The sequence below is a fragment of the Odocoileus virginianus genome, chromosome 19 (genome assembly GCF_023699985.2).
Source record: "Odocoileus virginianus isolate 20LAN1187 ecotype Illinois chromosome 19, Ovbor_1.2, whole genome shotgun sequence".
Classification (NCBI taxonomy): domain Eukaryota; kingdom Metazoa; phylum Chordata; class Mammalia; order Artiodactyla; family Cervidae; genus Odocoileus; species Odocoileus virginianus.
In genome coordinates, this window is record NC_069692.1 from 23,934,724 (window position 1) to 23,957,900 (window position 23,177).

General features: G+C 42.8%; 1 long non-coding RNA gene across 1 annotated transcript in view; it reads left to right on the forward strand.

Annotated features, from left to right (window-relative positions):
• The first annotated feature begins 2,969 nt into the window (after positions 1-2,969).
• LOC139039620 (uncharacterized) overlaps positions 2,970-23,177 on the forward strand; it is a 54,845-nt gene continuing 34,637 nt past the window's right edge. The window contains exons 1-2 of the long non-coding RNA XR_011492954.1: positions 2,970-3,112; positions 6,561-6,668. This is a non-coding gene — a long non-coding RNA (uncharacterized lncRNA). The remainder of the gene's footprint in view (positions 3,113-6,560; positions 6,669-23,177) is intronic.

A 23,177-nucleotide genomic window follows, 5' to 3' on the forward strand; every position in this document is an offset into this window, starting at 1 on the left:
TACAGCTACCCTCAAAACTCTGCTTCCATCTTATGTGTAAGCTGCTCTAATACCAATGACCAGGTTTGTGTCCCAGCTTTGGGAAACGAGGAAGGGGAAGAGGAAAGCAGTCTCCTTCCCTTTGAGGCTACCATCTGGAAGTCGTTCACATCATTTCCTTTAATATGACCATTGTCAGCACTTAGTCATGTGGCTGTGCCAAACTGCAAGGGAGGTGGGGGCATACAGTGGGAATAACAGCTGAGGGTCTGTCAGAAGACTAGAGCTTAGAGAACTTGAGGCAGCCCGTAATATATCCCTAATAGATTATTACTATGTGCTGGAGACACAATGCAGTTTTGGAGTTAGGCAATGTGCCGTTTTTTTTGACCGCGCGTCTTGCAGGATTGAACCCAGACCCTTGGCAGTGAAAGCACTGACTCCTAACCACTGGACCACCAGGGAATTCCCAATAATCTGCCATTTTCTATCCGTGGGGGCTTGGTCTTTTTTAAAAAAGAAAAATTTATTTAGTTTCTTTCTTTTGCATGGTGTCTTCGTTGAGGCATGTGAACTCTTAGTTGTGGCATGTGGGATTTAGTTCCGTGACCAGGGGTCAAACCCATGCCTGCTGCATTGGGAGTGCAGAGTCTAAACCACTGGACCACCAGGGAAGTCCCAGGAACTTGGTCTTGATATGCCCTCTCTGAGAGCTTGTTTTCTCACTTGGTGAAGTAGGAAGGTGGGTCTTCAATTTCAGGGTCTCAAATCCCTTCAGAAATCCCAATTCAGAAATTCCAGGCTGGACCTCAGGAGTCTGTGTTTTAAGAAGCCTCCAGGTGATTTTGGGGGAGGTGATCTGGTGGCCTCAGGCTTGCTGGCCCTGCTCAGAGAAGCCAGTGGATTTTTAAAAACATAAGCATTGATTTCATTTTATTTTATAATAATTTTTAAAACTAGTAACTAATAGGGGACAGAGTAAGCCACTGGTCATGTAGAGCCGTCCCTGTGACCCAGTGAAAGTCCCAGTCTTCAACACTAACCTGGGCACCAGCCCCCTTCCCAACCTGCAGGAGTGTGGGCTTGTTGATTTGATTTTTTGTTGATGTTTCATGTCCCTGGGTGAGGAAGATCCCCTGGAGGAGGGCATGGCGACCCACTCCAGTATTCTTGCCTGGAAAAATTCCATGGACAGAGGAGCTTGGCGGGCTACAGTCCATGAGGTCGCAGAGTCGGACAGGACTGAAGCAACTTAGCACACATGCAGGCATGTTCCCAAATATAAAATAACTTGAAAAGAAAGGATGACTTACTTCTGACTTCACACATTTCAAACCTCAATTCTCCTTCACTACCCTACTCTTCCAGTGTGTGCTCACATTGCTACATAGCTCCTGACCTTGCACTTCTGTGTTAGGAGGGCAGGGGATAATGCCCAGTGAGCAGTGGCAGATTTCCTGCAAGCCCTTCCTCAGGGTAGCTAGCAAGAATCTAACAAGACATGGAAGCAACTGTGGACCACATAAAATGTCCCATGAAGCCCAATTAAATGTTTAGCCTGGAGCCCAGGACAGAGGCCCACCTCCTTTGCTAAGAGGTAGGAAACACAAGGGGCTTCCCAGGTGGTGCTAGTGGCAAAGAACCCTCTTGCCAGTGCAGGAGATGTAAGAGGTGCAGGTTCGATCCCTGGATTGGGAAGATCCCCTGGAGGAGGAAATAGCAAGCCACTCCAGTGTTCTTGCCTGGAGAAACCCATGGAGAGAGGAGCCTGACTGGCTGTGGTCCATTAGGGTTGCAAACAGTCAGACATGACTGAAGGGACTCAGCAGGCAAGTACAGGAAACACAGGCTCTCAAATAAAAACAGCTTGGGAAAGGGCTGTCTCCCCTTTATGGCAATTTCTGCCCCCAGGAGAAGGAAGGCAAACTCTCTCATGGTCCAAAAGAAGAGTGTGTGAGAGGAGGGGAGTTGGGGCCTGAGGTCTAGTGTGGGCTGGTATCACCGTGGTCCAGCCTGACAGCTCTAGTCTTGGGACTGGTTTCTCAGCAGAGCTGCCTGTGTCAGGAAATTACTTCTTGACAAATTAGAGGTGATAATGGGAGAATACCTGGCTGCGCTTTGAGAGCACTGAGAAGGCAGTGGGACAGAAGAGAGAATTTCTTTGCTTGTCTCTGCCAAGCCAAGAATGTAGGTCAGATTGGCTTATGCGGAAATTGGGGTTTAGGGAGTCACAAGGAGACATCCTGCTCAGGGGCTCAGTATTATATTTTACGTTTTGGGGGGCTGCAAATTGGCTGTTGGAGATGAAGAGTCAGGCTGGCTGGTTTGTAAGGTCCCTCCCAGGGCTAACTTTCTGGAATGATTGTGTGTGGGTTAAAGCACAGACCCTGCAGCAGGGCAAGGATCCCTGGGAGGGGTAACACAGCATCCCACCACCTTTACTATACACCGTGGTGAGAATTCGCTCATCAGCTCCATCCACAGACCAGGTGCCTGGAACTATCAGGAGGGAGACCAGCGCTGGCAAGTGTGAGCCGGTACAGGATGGGAGAGTTCAGAGCTCTGTCCGTGCCCTCTCCCCTTTTCCCTCAAGGCGAGGGGCCCCAGCAGCCTGTGAGGATCAGGAATGAGGGGCAGCTTAAAGTGGGGTGAAGTTGTAAGCGTGTCAAAGAGAAATTTTGTTACAGACCCACCCGTGTCAGTCCCCAGCAAGGATTCTCCTGCCCAGCGGTGCCTTCTCTTTGTGCCAATAGAATGAAACCAGGCTTCATTCCGAAGCAAAGGAAAGCTTTATTGTCCAATCAGAGAATGAATGGAGAGATGTGAGCCTGTACTGCAGCACAGGCTCTCCCCATGGGTCACGGGCAGGGCTACTTTATAAGGCTCTTGGAGCCATCAGTGGGGAGGGGGCGGGGTAGAGTTCTCGCGCCGCTGCGCTGCATCGCGATACCAGGCGCAGTGTCTCTGCCCGCTGCCGCCGCCATGTTGAAGTGCTGTGTTGTGCCCAGCACCTGTGTACACAACCTGCCTAGCTGAGGTGCTGGGCGCAGCTGGTTCATACTAGGAACTGTGGTCGGAAGCGCGGAGTGCACTTCAAGTGAAACTACACAAGCGCAAAGGAAAAGAAAACAAGGTTAGACTTTATTTTATTACCCAGATCCTATTTTTATAATATTTCCCAGGAATTGCTAATGTGCTTCACCGATGACAAATTCAGTTGTTTCATGAACTGGTCTACTGCTGACCTGGAGTCCCCTCAAGTCGTGTATAGCTTTTGTTGCCAGAAGCCTTACTGAGGTGGGAGGAAAGTGATGCCGGTTCCAAGATCTGGTGCTAACGTGACTGTCCTCAGGACTCCCCAGGAGCTGGGCCATCTCAAGAGGTAGCAGCACAGGCAGTGACCATTCAGTGCTCCAAGCTTGCCTCTTTCTTTTCCCCACGCCACATCCTTCACGTTTCTTTCCTTCCTCAAATATGCGTCGAACACCTGTCACTCTCCAGGTGCTGGGGGACAGACGTGAACACACACACACCGAATCCCTGTCCTCAAGGGCTTCCATTCACAGGAGATGAGATTCACAGACAGACTCCTTACTAGGTATTTGTCTCGAATCCTCCTAACAACTCTGCAAACTGGGATTACTATTTCCATTTTACCAACAAGGAAATATTACCTAGGACACGGTCTAAAGCATATTCTTATTCTGCAGGATGGATGAGTGAATAAACTACTGAACAAACAAATGAATGAACAGAGACAGCAAAGATGTAAATGGCTGACACAAGACCACTCAGCCCCTGGTGACATAGCCTTGGGCTGGCTCCCTGGCTGGCCTTTCAGACCAGGTGGGGGTAGAGTCGCTGATTCTGGAAATGAAGGCAGATAGACATCTCCCTGCTGAGTTCATTAATGATTTCACCCGTCCTTCTCCTTTCTTTTTGTCAATGTCTCCTTCTTCCTTCTTCTTTCCTGTTCCCCGTCCATTTCTTCGTCTTCCTTTCTGCTGCTCGGCCAACAGCACGGCTGTCCTTCCCAGGAGTCTTCAGGCCTATAGAATCAGCTGCCTCCTAGACAGTGGTGTGAGGGGATGAGGGAGCCAAGGAGAAGGAAAGAGAATCCAGTCATTCTCCCCTTGGTCCCACATACCCAAGGAAAGGGCATGAGACAAGGCTTATGAAAACTGATAGAACGGTTGGACTGGAATATATCCCCCCAAATTTACACATTGAAATCTTAACCTCTAGTACCTGAAAATGTGAATGTGTCTGGAGATTGTGTTTAAAGAGGTGATCAAATTAAAATGAGGCTGTTAGTGTGGGCCCTAATCCAATATGGTGCCCTTAAAAGAAGAGGCCCTGAAGACACACAGAGAGACTCCAAGGGCATACGTGTATGTAGTGGTGACCATTCTGCAGAGGCAGCAAGAAGGTGGCTACTTGCAAGTCAAGGAGAGATGTTTTAGGAGAAACCAAATCTGCCAATACCCTGATCTTGGACTTCCAACCTCTAGAAGTGAGAGAAAAAGTCTGTTGTGTAAGGCACGCAGTCTGGGGTGCCGTTTTGTAATGGCAGCCCTAGCAGACTAACATAACTCTCATTCTCACATCCTCAAATAGCTTATCTGTAGAATTAAGTGTCTGAAGAAATGACCACTCACACACACTCTTTGAGGCAGACATTCAAACTGAGCAGTTCCTACAAGTTTCATGTACTGGGAGCAACTCGTTTCTCATCTCAGCTTCAGATAATTGCATGAGTGCTGCTCACACTTCAGCAGACACTCCAGATCCCCCTGGAGGGCTTGATGAAACTGAGATTCAGGACCCAGTTTCTGATGCAGTGGGTATGGGGCACAGCCTGAGAATCTGCATTCATTCCCAGTTTCCAGGGTGCTGCGGGTGCTGGTGCTGTGGGCTGGGTACTTTACTTGGAGAAGCAAAGAATTGTATTTTAATTCTACCATTCAGTTTTTAAGTGGCTTCTGCTTGTTTAAAATGTCTCAGAGGACAGTTAGGAAGCCTTCTTCCCCAAGTCCTCTAGTGGGGAGTGGGCACTGTGAATCAGCATGCATAGCTGGGTGGTCTGGGACCCCATTTATCAGACCCCCTGGCCCTGCCCACAAGAGAGGGTTGATAGATGGTGTGGTCATCTGAAAGGGCAGGATAGCAGGGCCTGGGGGGCCCAGGAACAGGGTAAATGGCTGTCATGCATCCATGACTATTCTGAGGCCGGGAATTTATGTAACTGGAACACAGAGTCTTAACTCTCAGGGCCAGAGAGGGATTTGGGTCAACAGGAAGTTGAAAATGGAACTAAAATGAGCCCGAGGAGCTCCACTCACGTGAAGCAGAACTTTCTTGGCCTCCAAGTGGACAGTATGAACTAGGAAATAATTAAATGTTGTTTGGTGTTCATGCAACCTGCAGGTTGGGACATTCACTCAGGAGTGAATTCAACTCAGCTGGGAGCAGCTGCCAGCAGCAGTCATGTTCATTTCATGAAAGTTCTGACTAATTGAAATAACAGCTTATTCCAAGGTCAAAAACTTTTTTTCCATTTTGTTGCATATGAAAAGGAAGTTTACAGAGGTGTCATTTTTCAAAAACCAGAGGGACACTTAGTGCTTTGGTTGAATCTTTCACTGGTAAAGAATTCACTAATACCCCCATCTTGCTCCCCTCCCCAGAGGAAGCCACTTCTGGAGTGTTTCTTTTCAGACCTTTTCTATGCATTTGGTGTAACTAGTACCGTTAGAATATTTTTTGCCAGGCTGTGAATTTCTTGAGAGTATTAGCATGTCTTATTCATTTTACTGGACCTAGTATGAACTAGGTGTTCGACAGCGTGCCTCAAATGAGTTGAGTAAAGAAATATATGAAATGAGCTGATTAATTTTTAGCGAAGTGGGTAGGAGTGAGGCCAACAGGACTAGCTACTAAGAGGCCAGGAAGCATAGATACTCTTTCCTACTGAAGTAATGTTGATGTTAATTTCATTCAAAACAAAACCCTGACATTTGTAGAGCTTCACAGTGCACCTTTTCTTGTTGAAGAGGCCTGCCACTATTTCCACATCTCACAGACCCCTTTGTCACAACTTTACCTCATATGTGGGTCTGAGAACCACAGACGTGCATCCCAGCTTTGAGTGTGGCTCTGTCTGAAGCAGGTGTGAGCTGCCCCCCTCCCTCAAGTACTTGTCTTTTGGGGGGTGACTTTGAAAATGAGAGCTAGATTTCCATTGCTAACACCCCACAACAGCTCCTACTCAACCCTGTGACACTTTCACCTGGTGGAGCCAGAGATGTCTGACCCAAGCTCTGGTGGCCTGCATGTCTGACGTGCTTTGGTTCAGACGTCGGGCACTCTTGAAAGTTTCCTTTCTGTTCGGTGTGTGTTAGTGTGCATTTGTGTGTGTGTGTGTGTGTGTGTGTGTGTGTTTTATTATTTTTCTGACCAGTTTTCCTGTCGTGACAGCTTGCAAATACCTGTGGGTTAAACATGCCTGCTCTCTTGTGTTCTTTCAAAACACACAAAATATCAGGGGTGGAACACATGTTTCCCTTTTCTGCTTGTTCCAGGTTTCCTGCTCCTTTAATACAGAAAGGCTGCCTTTTATACACTCCCGGCAAAGGGATTAGTCTTAACCCCTTGTGCTGATTTTTCTTGAAGGCAAACATTTTGTGAAGGTAGGTGAGACTGCTTTGCATTTTAAAATCATTTTAAGAGCCATAAATCACAGGTGTGTGCTGGCCCAGTTTTCTTTCCTATTTTTACATCAGAGTGAGTTGAGGAGCCCATTTTTCCTCCACTGGTCTCCGTAAAGAAAGGGGACAACCAGCCAAGGGTGCAAGGGAGTGGGGTCCTTGGTGTCTCCTCTCTGAGATTTGAGTCTCTCTAACCGCATTCAATGGGCTTCCCGGGTGACACAGTGGTAAAGAAACTGCCTGTAATGCAGCAGACACAAGAGACATGGATTTCATCCCTGGGTTGGGAAGATCCCTTGGAGTATGAAATGGCAACCTGCTCCAGTATTCCTGCCTGGAAAATTCCATGGACAAAGGAGCCTGGTGGGCTACAGTCCATGGGGTTGCAAAGAGTCGGATGCAACTGAGCAACTTGAGCACAGCACAGCTCAGCAACCCCACTGAATAAATTCCCTAAAGGCAAAAGAAGCTGTAGCATTTACAGGCTAGCCTCGGCAAGCAAGCAAGGCGTAGGTAATAACCAAACTCCTGGAATACTTGCTTATTTAACCTCTTAACCAGTGCTTGCTGAATTCAGTTGAGCACCGAGCAAGACAACTCACAGGCACAGGGCAAGCATGCCTCTTCCACACAGCCCTCCCTGACTGCCTGTTTTCCCTATTCAGTGTTATTTCTCCTTTCTCCTCTCTGCTCTCAGAATGCTCTGCCTGCTCCCCCATTAGAGCTTGTACCATGCGCTATCCTGAGTTGTAGGTATTTGTTACGTATCCTATCCTGTCCTTGTAAATCTCTTAAGAGTGAAGACTATGTCACAGAGGACATACATTTGCAGCATAGTAACTGCCTGAGGTTTACTGAATTGAAATAAATTTTAAATTTTTACTATTTCAAATGCTTTTCAAAGCCACTTCCTGGGGTTCCTGGTTAGGGAGTGGAGAAGAGCTTCCAATACCTGGGAGCGGGGGGAAGGGGGTGTGTGGGTGTGGCTGGTCTAGCTTCACCAGTGTGTATGTGTCTGCATGTGTGTGTGGCTGGTCTGGCTTCACCAAAGGGTCTTCAGCCCCAGGTGGAAGTCCACCCTTATTTCTTCCTCAGGGATCTGGACTCACCCATGGGTTGCCTGCCCAGCAGATTTTTTCTCTTTCCCTGCTCTTCTTGGGAGCAAGGCTCCATCCTTGCCCTTTCTAGCGTCTGCCACGTGCTGCATGAGGCTTCAGACAGCACAGGTCTGTTTTTAGATTTCTGCCTCACGTGTGTTCAGTTAACTTAATGAGCTCTCTATAGGGGTAGCTTTCTTGAGAGACCGTTGCTAAGGGCCAGTCACATGTTTCTCACTGTGTTGTGATGGAAACGTGATGAGATGCTGATCCTAGCTTGGCAGGATCTGCTGGAGTGTTTGGTTAGAGTGGCCTCTTCTGCAGTAGCCTGTGGGATTTCACAGGCCAACAGATGCAAACTTGTGATTTCAGTGAAGGGACAGAGGGTGGTAAAATGCCAGGAGGGGGTGGCACAGGAAGCCTTCAGAGCCAAGCTGTGTGAGGGCACATGTCCACTTCACCTGCTTTGCCTGAGTGCCACCTGTGGTGAGCACCCAGAAGCAGGAGCCTGTGGCCTCTGCCCTCCCAGAGCATGGGAACTGGTTGGAGAAGTGAGAGTAGACAGAAATAGTTGGCAATCTGCAGATACACGGTCTAAGTGCAGAAGAGGGGGGAGTGGGGGGGTTGTGGATCCCAGAGCAGAGAGAGCATGGAGGGCTGGAGTGGTCAGGAAAGGTAGTCCATGAACTCGAAGGGAAGGATGGGCAGGATGGATCAGAATAAATAGTAATTGGAGGTGGTAGTGAGTCCCTTGGCAAAATGATGGTGATGGTCATCAGTCACTGACCTCTGTCTCTGGGCCAAGCCCCCTTCTAGGTATTACACCTCTTTCTGTCCTCATGCCCGCCAGAGAAGTTTGTGCTATTGTCCTGATTTTATAGGTGAGAACTGAGGCCCAGAGATTACATTCACTGTCCATGGTCACACAGCTGGTAAGCAGCCATCTGTAGTTAACCTCAGGTGTTCTGACTCCAAAGCATGTGTTGGGATGAAAGGGAGTATCTGGGAGACCTGTCTGAATGAGGATGAGACCTGGGAAAGCATGGAGAAGGTGACAAGTCCGTCTGTGGAGAGCCAGGACAGCCCCTGGGGGGCTTGGCCTGGATCCTGTGGTTAAGCGGTCTCCAGAGGAGGGGTGTACCTTCACGTGAACCACAAAAAACCCCTGGCATAGAATATATTAGAGTGTAAATACAGATTATACACACCAAATATAAAACCTGTTAAAGAGTGAGGGAAAACTCTCTCTCTCACACACACACAAAATGTATCCTTAAGGTGGAATTCTTAATGTAGAACATATAACAATGTATATTATGTAATATGTGAAGTGAAGTAAAGTGAAAGTTGCTCAGTCATGTCTGACTCTTTGAGACCCCATGGACTGTAGCCCGCCAGGCTCCTCTGGCCATGGCATTCTCCAGGCAAGAAAACTGGAGTGGGTTGCCATTCCCTTCTCCAGGGGATCCTTCCCAACCAGGGATCAAATCTGGGTCTCCTGCACTGCAGGTGGATTCTTTACCATCTGAGCCACCAGGGAAACCCTATATAATATGTTCTAAATATTAAACATATATTATAGAATCCTATAATTTATAATTTAACACTTTCCATATTTTTGTGCTTTATGAAGTATACAATATACTGCTATAGTACTATGACTTACATATAGTTAAATGTGCATATATTGGGGGGCACAAGTGCACAAATGTTTTACTGATGGGGTTTCTGATGAAAATGGTTGGGTATCTGCTGCTGATGTTGATTAAGGTGTGAAGTCAAGACGTGTCCCCATAAGTCTCAGAAATTTACACCTCACAGAACCCCAGAGGGAGGTGGAAGCTGCGGGGGTGGGCAGTGTGACTCCTTCAGGCCTGGAGTGTGGTGAGTCACGTAAGTACGAGGCTGTGGGCAAAAGGCCAGGACTCGGAATAGGATCCAGGCCCTAGCTGGGGAGGCAAAGGCCAGGAGGCAAACCCTGGAATCCCACTGGGTACTGTAATGTGTTCACAGCCCCTGCTGTGGCTCCGAGATGTCCAGGTGCAGGGCAGTGTCACACAGTGAGGTGGGCAGTGGGGTTGGGGATGGATGTCAGGACAGAGCAAGTTTCAGTCATGGGTTTGTGTCCAGGCCGGGAGAATCAGTAGGAGCAGAGCAGAGCTCCAGGCTCAGTGTGCTGAGAATCCTGGCAGCATCAGGACTGGAGCTAAGCCATGGATTTGAGGGTCACAAATGGTATAGCAAGTGGGTGAAGAGAGGTCATGTGGCCTATGGTTAGAAGCATGGCTTTAGAGTCAGAGCTGTCTGGGTTTTAAACCCAACTCTGCGTCTTGCAGCCTGCATGAACTTGGGGGAATTCCTCAGCCTCACTGAACTTCACTTTCCTTACCTGTAAAAGGATTAATGATGCCTACTTCACAAGGCAGTTGTGAAGATTGAGTGGAATCTACTGTGTGTGTGGTACCATGCAGTAGATGATAACTGCTATGATTATTTTAGAATTATTGTTATTTTAGTGAGTTTTGGGGGTAAGACAGCAGCCTGGAGATCATGACTGAGGCAAAGGCCAAAGGCAGGCCTGCCACTTGGGTAACTGGACACCAGTCCCTTCAATTCCGTTGGCCTCTGGTCAGGGGAAAAAGGAGGATCACAGATATAAAGTCCCAGTCCTGGTGTGACAGCAACTCTCTAAAACCTGAGTGAGCATGAATTGTGAGGAAGTTTTATATATATATATATATGCACATATACATATATATATAAAAAACTCCCTGATTGCAGTAATCTCAGGGCCCACCTCCCCTCTCAGGGTCTTTGCACTAGTTACTCCCTCTGTCCAGTCTGCCTGGTCTTTACCAAGTTGGTTCCTTTTTTGTCACCTTTGCATTATAGCTATGAAAACTGAAAGTGAAAGAATTAGTTGTGAAAATGAAAGAATTAGTCTCTTAGTTGTGTCCAACTCTTTGTGGCTCCCGTGGACGGTAACCTGCCAGGCTCCTCTGTCCATGGAATTCTCCAGGTAAGAATACTGGAGTGGGTAGCCATTCCCTTCTCCAGGGGATCTTCCCAATCCAGGGATCAAACCCGGGTCTCCTGCTTTGCAGGCAGGTTCTTTACCATCTGAGCCATGAGGAAAGCCCCAGCTTTAACTATGACTGTCCTGGAAAAGCCCTTCCTGAGCATTCACCCTAAAGCTGCTGCCATTTATAGAGCACCCCACCCAATTCCAGCAGAATACTCCTTTTCAAGTACATGTGGATTTTTCACCAAGTTTGGCTGTATGCTGGCCATTAACCAATAAATTCAAAGGAAAAGAAGGAAAGTCATGTGAGGGCTGGGTGGAAACACTGAGTAGCACTGACCATTGAAGTCCTGTACCCAGCAGGAGTGGACTGCAAATTGACTTTGAGCTTCCTAGCAACTAAAGAAAAAAGGGAGCATAATCGCAGTGGATATGAGAAAAAATTAGCCTGTTGCTAAAAATGGTATGTTTATCACATCATCTCTCTGGGAAGAGTTGTCAGGCAGAAAAGAGATTTTTTGATGTTAACTTTTCGAGGGTCTGTCAGGGAATCTGAATGCTTATTATTATCATCATAATTGCTTTAGACTTTGTAAAAATTCTGTCTTAGTCTGTGTGTGAGTTGGATACCATGACTACTGAATGCTTAGTTTTTTTCAGCTCCGAATCAAACTGAAAATCATAAACTTGGCAAAAGGTTTTGAACCCAGATTTCACTGTCCCTTGGTCTCAGAAGTATCCTTTTCTCCCCCAGCTTTAATAAGATACAATTGACGTAGATCATTGTGAATGTTTAAGGTATATAAAGTGGTGATTTTATATATGTATATGTTGTATATGTATATATATGTATATATGTATATGTATGTATATGTTGTATAAATATATGTATATATTTATATATGTATGTGTTAACTAACTTTATTGTGGCAACCATTTATACAATAAGGTTAGTTAACACATCTGTGACTTCACATGATTATAGTTTTGTGTGTGTGTCTATGTGGTGAGTAATTTTAAAATATACTCTCTTTCCAATTTTAAAATATACAATATGGTATCATTAACTATAGTAATCATGCTATATATACATCACATCCCAGAACTTACTCACCTTATAACTGGAAGTTTGTACCCCTTGACCACCTTCTCTAATTTCCCCCCCTGGCAATCAACAGTCTGTTCTTTGTTTCTATGATTTGGTTCTTTTTAGATTCCAAATATAACTGAGGTCATTCACTATTTGTCTTTGTCAGGTTAATTTCTCTTAGCATATGTGTTCATTTCACATCAAAAATGGCTGGGTATGTAATCTTCCACTTTGTCTGTGTATGTGTACCACATTTCTTTATCCGTTCATTTGTTGGTGAACACTTAGATTGATGGGACTTCCCTGGTGGCTCAGAATCCTCCTGCAATGCAGGAGACCCAGGTTTGATCCCTGGGTCGGGAAGATACCCTGGAGAAGGAAATGGCAACCCACTCCAGTATTCTTGCCTAGAGAATTCCATGGACAGAGGACCCTGGTGGGCTACATGGGGGTCCTAAAGAGTTGCTTCCATATCTTGCAGCTTTTGTAAACAATGTCACAATGAACACAGAGGTGCAGATAGATATCCCTTCAAGATTGTGACCTCATTGCCTTTGGGGATGTACCCAGAAGTAGGATTGCTAGATCATATGATAATTCTATTTTGAGAAACCTTCATACTGTTTTACATAGAGACTACACTAATTTACATTCCTACCAGCAATGTATAAATGTTCTGCTTTGTCCACACCTTTGCTCGCATTTGTTCTCTCTTGTCTTTTTTATATAGCCATCCTAACAGTTTTGAGGTGATATCTCATTGTGGTTTTCCTTTGTGTTTCCCTGATGAGTTGTGATCTTGAGTACCTTTTCAGGTACCTTGATGATTTGACCATCTTTGGATCGTCTTTTGGAATAAAATATATTCAAGTCCTTTGCCTGTTTTTTGTTTGGATTGCCTGATGGTATTTTTTGTTTGCTTTTTGCTATTGAGTTCTGTGAGTTCCTTATATATTTTGGACATTAACCCCTTATCAATGTGGTTTGCAAATGTTTTCTCCCATTCCTTAGGTTTCCTGTTCATTTTGTTGGTTATTTCTTTGGCTGTGCTGAAGCTTTTTAGTTTGATGTAGTCCCAATTATTTATTTTTGCCTTAGTTGCTTGTGCTTTGGGTGTCATATCAAAAAAATCCTTGCTAAGACCAGTGTCAAGGGGAGAAGTACTTCCTTATTGAAGTGGATCCCAGAGAAGAATAGACCTCTTGGTCTCCAATGCAGCCGAGCAGAGATAGCCTCTCTGGCATCTAGCAGAGAGTGAAGGATTGTGGGAATCCAGAGCTGGGGCACTGGATTCTTTCAGGGCATCATGAGCCACAGAAGGTATTCCAGCTGGCCTTGGTGGGAGAATTGGCATTCATCACTCAATTCTTCATTCTTAAAAAGATTTGCAATTTAAAAACCATATTAAAATGGACATTAATTCTAGGAAAGAGATCTTCCATTTTGCATTTTAACTTAATAAAAGAATAAAAAGTAGTAACTCAAATGAGTACTGATGTTCTCATATTATATTCCTGAGAAATCTATAATCCACAATGTTAGAAGATACCTGCATTTATTAGCTATAAAATTTTAAACTTTTAATTGCATTGACAAGATATCATTATCTATAGTTGCTAATATAAAATGGAAAAAAATTCACCCAAAATATTTTCACCACAAAATATCAAATTGTTTTCATTATTTTGTACTTGTATGCTGCTTTTATGGGCTTCCCAGGTGGTGCTAGTGGTAAAGAACCTGACTGCCAAAGCAGGAGATGTAAGAGATGCAGGTTCAATCTCTTTTTTGAGAAGATTCCCCCTGGAGGAGAGCATGGCAAGCCACTCCAGTATTCTTACCTGGAGAATCCCATGGAAAGAGGAGCCTGGCAGGCTATAGTCCTTGAGGTCTCAAGGAGTTGGACATGAGTAAGCTTTTTAGCATTGCATGCATGCTGCTTTTATGCTGAATGTCAGATCATATAAACATTTAATATTTGTACAAAGTATTGTCTTTTTAAATGATAATATTATATTAATTACACATAGCATGAGTTGATTAATTATTTCTATGCCAGTGTACACGTTGGTTGTTTCCAGTTTTTCACTATTATAGATATTGCTGCCGTAAATCCATTTTTTGTCTTTTGAAATAGTTCCCTCAAATGGTATTTCAGAGTGTTTTGTATTTTTTTATGAGATGATCAGTCATGTGTGGCCACAAGAGGAGAGAGGCTCAAGGTAAAAGAAAATGTATTATACTAACAGGTCGTAGAGACAGGAAGAACAGCATGCTGCCCCAAGACATGTAGAAAACACCAGCAAAGTGTTGATCAGGAAGCAAACGATGGAATGGAGGAGGATGCTTAGGCTTCAGCCTTCATTGGGGTTTCTAGGGGAAAGGCAAGGCAGGGCAGGCTGAGAAAGGTTGCTTTCTTTTATGGGATGGCAGGGATATCTCAGGCAGAATACCTAGCTAGTGCTGATCAGATGATTCCAGATTGACTGTTTTAAGATTCCATTTCTGAAAGAGGCTGAAACTATAATTAAGTCTTGATTTTGTGAAGTGGGGCTTAGCATAAGCAATGCCATTTTGGGCCTGTTGTCTTGTTTTTTAACACTTTGATCATTTCATAGCTTTAAGTTAATCCCTCAGAGATCTGATAATCACTCAGTTTTGTTTTCTGCTAGTTTTTCTGTGTGTTATGAGAACTGTTTAACTCTTTAGCATGCATATGGGAATTTATTTTTAATGTGCGGTATGAAGGGTTAATCTAAATTATCTTTCCAAATAGCTTATTCTATCCCAATAATATTGGAAGATTTCTTTTTTTTTTAATCATTATTTTGTGATGGTTCCTTTATAATATATTACTTCTCACAAGCAGAGTAAGTCTCCAATATACTCTATTCTCTATTTATTTACACATCTATCCTTTTCTCAGTAACCTGTTGTTTTTACTCATTGTTTTAAATCATACTTAAATACGTGGTATAACTAGTGTTCTTTGCTTCCCTTTAAAAATATGTTTTGTTTGGTTAAAATTAATTGATGATCATAATATATAATGAGTACTGACCCTGCTGTTGATATGAACCTTTCCATTTAATCGTTGCCATAACTCCATAAGGTAGAATTATTACTATCTTTAGTAAAAGCACAGTTGGCATTTTATTCATGATCTAGCAGTCCTCTCAGGCCCAAATTTGGGGCTTATATGAGGCCTCTTCCTTTGTCTGTCATAAAATCTCTTTGTTGTCTTTATACAGGTCTCACACATGGCATGCCAGACTTATTTCTCAGTACATTCTGTATTTTGTTGCTTTTGTGAGTAGTGCCCTTCCTGCTGCAACTGCATCACAGGATTCCTCTGGTAACAGCACCCCTCACACGTTTTAATTTCCACAAATTGCAGGCCCACACCAGGATCAGAACCCACCCGTGCATGACTCTAGCCTTGTCACAGCCAGGCACCCTTTCTTTCCATACTGACATAGATATGAACACGAATTATGTTCCTTTCTAATTATTAGGTTGGTGCAGACATAATTGTGGTTTCAGACCATGAATTTTAAGTCATTATAACTAGGCTCAAAGCACGTCTTTATTAATCAAAATGGGCACCATTTTTGCCAATGAGAAATAAGTTTGTTTATTTCTGTAGAGTAAATATCAATGCTCTGGGATTCAGTGGTCTCTTGCAAAGCATCTTCTGCCTCCTGCTGGTTGTAGGGGCGTTTTCCCTACAAAAAGTTGTCGAGATGCTTGGAGGGGTGGTAGTCGGTTGGGGAGAGGTCAGGTGAATGTGACACACGAGGCCAAACTTTGTTGCCCAATTCATTCAACTTTTGAAGCGTTAGTTGTTCGATGTGCGGTCAGGCGTTGTGGAAAAGAACTGGGTTGTTTCTGTTGACCAGTGCCAGCTGCAGGCATCACAGTTTTTGGTACATCTCACCGATTTGTTGAGCATACTTCTCAGATGTAATGGTTTCTCCAGGATTCAGAAAGCTGTAGTGGATCAGACTGGCAGCAGATCACCAAACAGTGACCATGACTTTTTTTTTGGTGAAAGTTTGGCTTTAGGAAGTGCTTTGGAGCTTCTTCTCAGTTCAGCCACTGAGCTAATCGTTGCTGGCTGTCATATAAAATCCTCTTTTCATTGTGCATCACAGTCTAAGCAAGAAATGGTTTGTTGTTGTATAGAATAAGAGAAGCTGCTGCTGCTGCTGCTAAGTCACTTCAGTCGTGTCCGACTCTGTGCGACCCCGTAGACGGCAGCCCAGCAGGCTCCCCCGTCCCTGGGGTTCTCCAGGCAAGAACACTGGAGTGGGTTGCCATTTCCTTCTCCAATGCATGAAAGTGAAAAGTGAGAGTGAAGTCGCTCAGTCATCTCTGACTTTTTTTTTCATCTATTTTTATTAGTTGGAGGCTAATTACTTTACAATATTATAGTGGTTTTTTTTTTTTTTTTTTTTTTTTTTTTTGGTTTAAAATCTTTTTTTTTTTTTTTTTTAATTTTTATTAGTTGGAGGCTAATTACTTTACATCATTACAGTAATTTTTGTTATACATTGATATGAATTAGCCATGGATTTACATGTATTCCCCATCCCGGTCCCCCCTCCCTATAGTGGTTTTTGCCATACGTTGACATGAATCAGCTGTGGATTTACATGTGTTCCCCATCCCGATCCCCCCTCCCACCTCCCTCCCCATCCCATCCCTCTGGGTCTTCCCAGTGCACCAGCCCTGAGCACTTGTCTTATGCATCCAACCTGGGCTGGTGATCTGTTTCACCCTTGACAGTATACTTATTTCAGTGCTATTCTCTCAGAACATCCCACTCTCGCCTTCTCCCACAGAGTCCCAAAGTCTGTTCTGTACATCTGTGTCTCTTTTTCTGTTTTGCATATTGGGTTATCATTACCATCATTTTTAATTCCATATATATGCATTAGTATACTGTATTGGTCTTTATCTCTCTGGCTTACTTCAGTCTGTATAATGGGCTCCAGTTTCATCTATCTCATTAGAACTGATTCAAATGAATTCTTTTTAATGGCTGAGTAATATTCCATTGTGTATATGTACCATAGTTTCCTTATCCATTCGTCTGCTGATGGGCATCTAGGTTGCTTCCATGTCCTGGCTATTATAAACAGTGCTGCGATGAACATTGGGGTGCACGTGTCTCTTTCAGATCTGTTTCCTTGGTGTGTATGCCCAGAAGTGGGATTGCTGGGTCATATGGCAGTTCTATTTCCAGCTTTTTAAGAAATCTCCACACTATTTTCCATAGTGGCTGTACTAGTTTGCATTCCCACCAACAGTGTAAGAGGGTTCCCTTTTCTCCACACCCTCTCCAGCATTTATTGCTTGTAGACTTTTGGATAGCAGCCATCCTGACTGGCGTGTAATGGTACCTCATTGTGGTTTTGATTTGCATTTCTCTGATAATGAGTGATGTTGAGCATCTTTTCATGTGTTTGTGAGCCATCTGTATGTCTTCTTTGGAGAAATGTCTGTTGAGTTCTTTGGCCCATTTTTTGATTGGGTCATTTATTTTTCTGGAGTTGAGCTGCAGGAGCTGCTTGTATATTTTTGAGATTAATCCTTTGTCTGTTTCTTCATTTGCTATTATTTTCTCCCAATCTGAGGGTTGTCTTTTCACCTTGCTTATAGTTTCCTTTGTTGTGCAAAAGCTTTTAAGTTTAATTAGGTCCTATTTGTGTATTTTTGCTTTTATTTCCAATATTCTGGGAGGTGGGTCATAGGTGATTTATGTTGGAGAGTGTTTTGCCTATGTTCTCCTCTAGGAGTTTTATAGTTTCTGGTCTTATATTTAGATCTTTAATCCATTTTGAGTTTATTTTTGTGTATGGTGTTATAAGGTATTCTAGTTTCATTCTTTTACAAGTGCTTGACCAGTTTTCCCAGCACCACTTGTTAAAGAGGTTGTCTTTTTTCCATTGTATATCCTTGCCTCCTTTGTTGAAGCTAAGATGTCCATAGGTATGTGGATTTCTCTCTGGGCTTTCAATTCTGTTCCATTGATCTGTATTTCTGTCTTTGTGCCAGTACCATACTGTCTTGATGACTGTGGCTTTGTAGTAGAGCTTGAAGTCAGGCAGATTGATTCCTCCTGTTCCATTCTTCTTTCTCAAGATTGCTTTGGCTATTTGAGGTTTTTTGTATTTCCATACAAATTGTGAAATTATTTGTTCTAGTTCTGTGAAAACTACCATTGGTAGCTTGATAGGGATTGCATTGAATCTATAGATTGCTTTGGGTAGTATAGCCATTTTCACAATATTGAGTCTTCCAATCTATGAACACAGGATATTTCTCCATCTGTTTGTGTCCTCTTTGATTTCTTTCATCAGTGTTTTATAGTTTTCTATATATAGGTCTTTCATTTCTTTAGGTAGATATACTCCTAAGTATTTTATTCTTTTTGTTGCAATGGTGAATGGTATTGTTTCCTTAATTTCTCTTTCTGTTTTCTCATTGTTAGCATATAGGAATGCAAGGGATTTCTGTGTGTTAATTTTATATCCTGCAACTTTACTGTATTCGTTGATTAGCTCTAGTAATTTTCTGGTAGAGTCTTTAGGGTTTTCTATGTAGGGGATCATGTCATCTGCAAACAGTGAGAGTTTTACTTCTTGTTTTCCTATCTGGATTCCTTTTATTTCTTTTCTGCTCTGATTGCTGTGGCCAGCACTTCCAAAACTATGTTGAATAGTAGTGGTGAGTCATCTCTGACTCTTAACGACCCCATGGACTGCAGCCTACCAGGCTCTTCCATACATGGGATTTTCCAGGCAAGAGTACTGGAGTGGGGTGCCATTGCCTTCTCCGAGAATAAGAGAAGACAACACTTGAAATGATTTTTTTGACTTTCAGTCAGCTCATGAAGCACCCAGTTATCAAACTTTTCACCTTTCCAATTTGCTTCAAAAACTGAACAGCTGTAGACATTGAGTTCTTGGGCAACTTCTTGTATAGTTATAAGAGGATCAGCTTCGATGATGCTCTCAATTGGTCATTGTCAACTTGTGATGGTCAGTCACTATGCAACTCATCTTCAAGGCTTTCATCTTTGGAAAACTTCTTGAACCACCACTTCACTCTACAGTCATTAGCAGTTCTTGAGCCAAATGCATTGTTGATGTTGCGAGCTCTCTGCTGCTTTACAACCCATTTTGAACTTGAATAAGAAAATTGCTTGAATTTGCATTTTATCTAACATATTTCCCTTAGTCTAAAATAAACAGCAAGGAATAAGTCATTAGCAACAAAACATAAAGTGAGAAATGACATTAAAATGATGTGTAGCATAACATTTATTTAAGAATGTATTCCAATATCAAACAGCAAAGTTCAACAATGCAAAACCGTGATTACTTTTGCACCAACCTAATATTTCATATTATGGGAAAAGCTGGTTTCCAGGCCGCTATGAATAGAGAACTGGGGAAGGTGTGGAGTGGGAAGAGGTGGAAGAATGGTGTTTTACAACCAATGCAGAAACGACTCCAGGTACCTCCTTTTGTAACCAAGGAAAACAGAGTGGTCCACGGACCCACTCCGCAGAGAAGGGAATGCTGCTTTTGTGTGTGCACTGGGCTAGTTCCTTGCTAGCATTCTAGATACAACCACTTATATTTGGCTGGAAGAGTCATTCAGTCAGAAACATTATGGAGCCCCTTTTCTGGTACCTTTTTTTTATTGTTATTTAGTCACTAAATCATGTGCAATTCTTTGTGACCCCTGCGGACTGCAGCATGCCAGGCTTTCCTGTCCTTCACTATCTCCCAGAGTTTGCGCAAACTCGTGTCCATTGAGTCAGTGATGCCGTCTAGCCATCTCATCCTCTGTCATCTCCTTCTCCTCCTGCCCTCAATCTTTCCCAGCATAAGGGTGTTTTCCAACGAGTCAGCTCTTTGTATCAGGTGGCCAAAGTATTGGAGCTTCAGCTTCAGCATCAGTCCTTCCAATGAATATTATGGGCTGATTTTCTTTGAATTGACTGGTTTGATATCCTTGCAGTCCACGGGACTCTCAAGAGTCTTCTCCAGGACCACAGTTCAAAAGCATCAATTCTTCGATGCTCAGCCGTCTTTATGGTCCAGTTCTCACATCTGTACATGACTACTGGAAAAACCATAGCTCTGATCATCTGGTACTTCTTAGGTACAACTTAAATGCAACTACTGTCCTCACAAAGAGAATCTGCCTGCAATGTAGGAGACCCAGGAGACATGAGTTCGATCCCTAGGTCAGGAAGATCCCTAGAGGAGGCAATGGCAACCCACTCCAGTATTCTTGCCTGGAAAATTCTGTGGACAGAAGAGCCTGTCAAACTGTAGTCCATGCAGTTGCAGAATTGGACATGATTGAGCACATGGCACATACTTTTGTTTTCTCTCTCCAGGGAGAGAATGGATTTTAATGAACAGTCTGGAGCATCTACAGCTCTTCAGACCCTTCCCAGGAAGACTGTTTATGGTAAAATAATGAATATTTTTTAGAGCAGAAATCCTTTTATCATTTCACATTAGAAAGAGCAACAGGAAGCCAAGGGTGGACAGGATGTTAATAGTACGCCTTTTACCCAGGCCAGGACTACATAGGGTGAAGACCACCCACATCACACCCAAAACTCCAAAAGAATCAAAACATGAATTTGCCACACTCATGGCAAGCATCACACATGGACTTTGTGGAGACTCCATTCAACTGTGGTGTCTGTCACTAACACGGTAACTATGGCAAGTTGGTTAATTTGGATGAGTCTCTGTTTTTTTTAGGTGTCAAGCAGTAAATGTAAGAAATTATAGCAAAAAAAAAAAAAAGTCAGCTCAAGTGCCTGACTGACAGGAATTTTGAAGGCTTCTATCCACTTTAAGAGGCACTAACATTTTAAAGTTGCACTGTCCAATAGAGTAGCCGCGAGCCATATGAAGCTATTTAAATTTTACTTTTTCAGTCCCACCAGCCACATTTCAAACACTCAACAGTCATGGTGGCTTGGTGCTACCGTATTGGGCAGACACACAGTATTTTTTATCATCAAAGAAAGTTCAATTAAACATTGAACAGCATTGCATTAAAGCAGAGGTCAACAGACTTTTTCTACAAAGGGTAAATAATATTTTCAGCTTTATGCATCATAGGTCTCAGCTGCAAGTATTTAGCACTGTTTTTGACTGAAAATAGCCATGGATAATATTATTTTTAAATAGGCATGGCTGTGTCCCAATAAAATTTTATTTATGAAAGTTGGCAGCAGGTCAACTCCTGCACCTGAAGAACTTTTGATTCAAGCCTCTTTGTAACCTCTAGTTCAGCTTTCTTACACTACAGATGTTTTCACACAACCCCCATTGATGGAATTCGTGGGCTGAGGTGATAAGTCACATCTCTAAGGAGAGTCACCCCGACTATAGTTCAGTTGAACTCATATATAACCATAGGATTATACAGCTACTTGGTGGCCTCATTTCTGGCCAGTGTGCTAGGGTTATTGATTGCTGAATAGTCAGTGCTCCCCTTGAGAGACATTGTGGCTGACACTGCTAGACACACACTCAGTATCTGTTCTCACTCCTTTTCTTACTGATACAGAATCCTTATACAAGGTGAAAAGAAGTCACTTCCCTCTAAATGCAGCATGAACAGAAGGTGGTTTTGAAGTCACACAACTTGGGTTGGGACTCGAAACCATGGGCTGGGACTTGAACACATGGTCTTTTAACTGAAATTGGCCATTTGGCCTCAGGACTTAATAAAGCTCAAGTTCTTTATGTATTGCTGTTGCAGAAAGAATTCAGTGACAGATAAAGTGATAGGTAAGAATTGGATTTATTTAGAGAGATGAACACTCTGTAGATAGAATGCAGTCCATCTCAAAAGGCCAGAGTGGCCCCAAAATATGAGGTGGTTGGCTTTTACGGGCTGACTAATTTCACAGAGCTAATGAGTGGGAGGATATTCCAACTATTTGGGGGAAGGGGCAGAGATTTCCAGGAATAGGGCCACTGCCCACTTTTTGGCCTTTTAAGGTCAGCCTCAGAACTGTCATGGTGCCTGTGGCTGTGTTGTTGAACATGCTAATGTATCACAATGAGTGTGTAATGAGGTTCAGGTTTACTGGGAGTCAAATCTTCTGTCATCTTGGGCCTAATCAATTCTAACCAGTTTTTGCTGTATCCTTAATAGCTATATCATGCTTTTAAAGGTTGTGCCCTGTCTTCTCCCCTCCTGATTCAGTTTGAATCCTGGGTTTGGATCCCAAATCTAACTCCTAGACAATTTACTCAATTATTGAGCCTTAGTTTTCTCATCTAAAACTTATTAATACAACTAATAGAAAAAAAAAGTCAGCTTAAGTGCCTGATTGACAGGGATTTTAAAGGCCTATATCCACTTTAAGAAGCACTGACATATTATCTTCACAAGATTTTTGCAAGAATCAAAATAAGATCATGCAGATTTTAAGCATATAGAAACTGTCATGAACAGTATCTCTCTTTTAAAGACACAAAAATTCTTTCAAAGTATTACCAAATTAAATCCAGCAACATACAAAGAAGGCCATCATAACCAAGTGGAGTTTATCCCAGGAATGCAGGTTTGGTTTAACATACAAAAATCAGTCAATATAATCCTATGACATTAAACAGACTAAAAATGAAAAGCAGTATGTTCATTTTAACAGATCTAAAACATTAAAACAATCGGGTAATAGTCAATACTGATTTGGTGAAGAAAAAAAAAGAAGCACCTCACAGTAAATAAGACATAGAAGAAAATATTCTCACCAAAATAAGGATTGTCAGCAATAGAAAAAAAGAAAAAACAAACCTATAGCTAACATTATATTAGATGGAGAAAGACTGAGTGCACTTGCCCTAAGATTGGGAACAAAGTAAGGATATCTACTCCTATCACTTCTATGCAACATTGTACTGATCCTCACCAGTCTAATAATAATAAGATTAGAAAAGAAATAAAAGACATACACATCATAAAGGAAAAAATAAAACTATATGTACAGATGACATCATTATCTATGTAAGTAAATCCTAAGAAAACTACAAAAAATCTGTTAGGATTAATAAATGAATTTAGCAAGTTTGTAGGATAAAAGGCCAATCATCAAATTTTTGTATCTGATCAATGAATAATTTAGAAACATATTTAATAATACTATTTATAATGGCATCAAAATTATGAAATATTTAGGAATTTAGCAAAATACATGGAAGACCTGTACAATGAGAGAAAATTAAAGA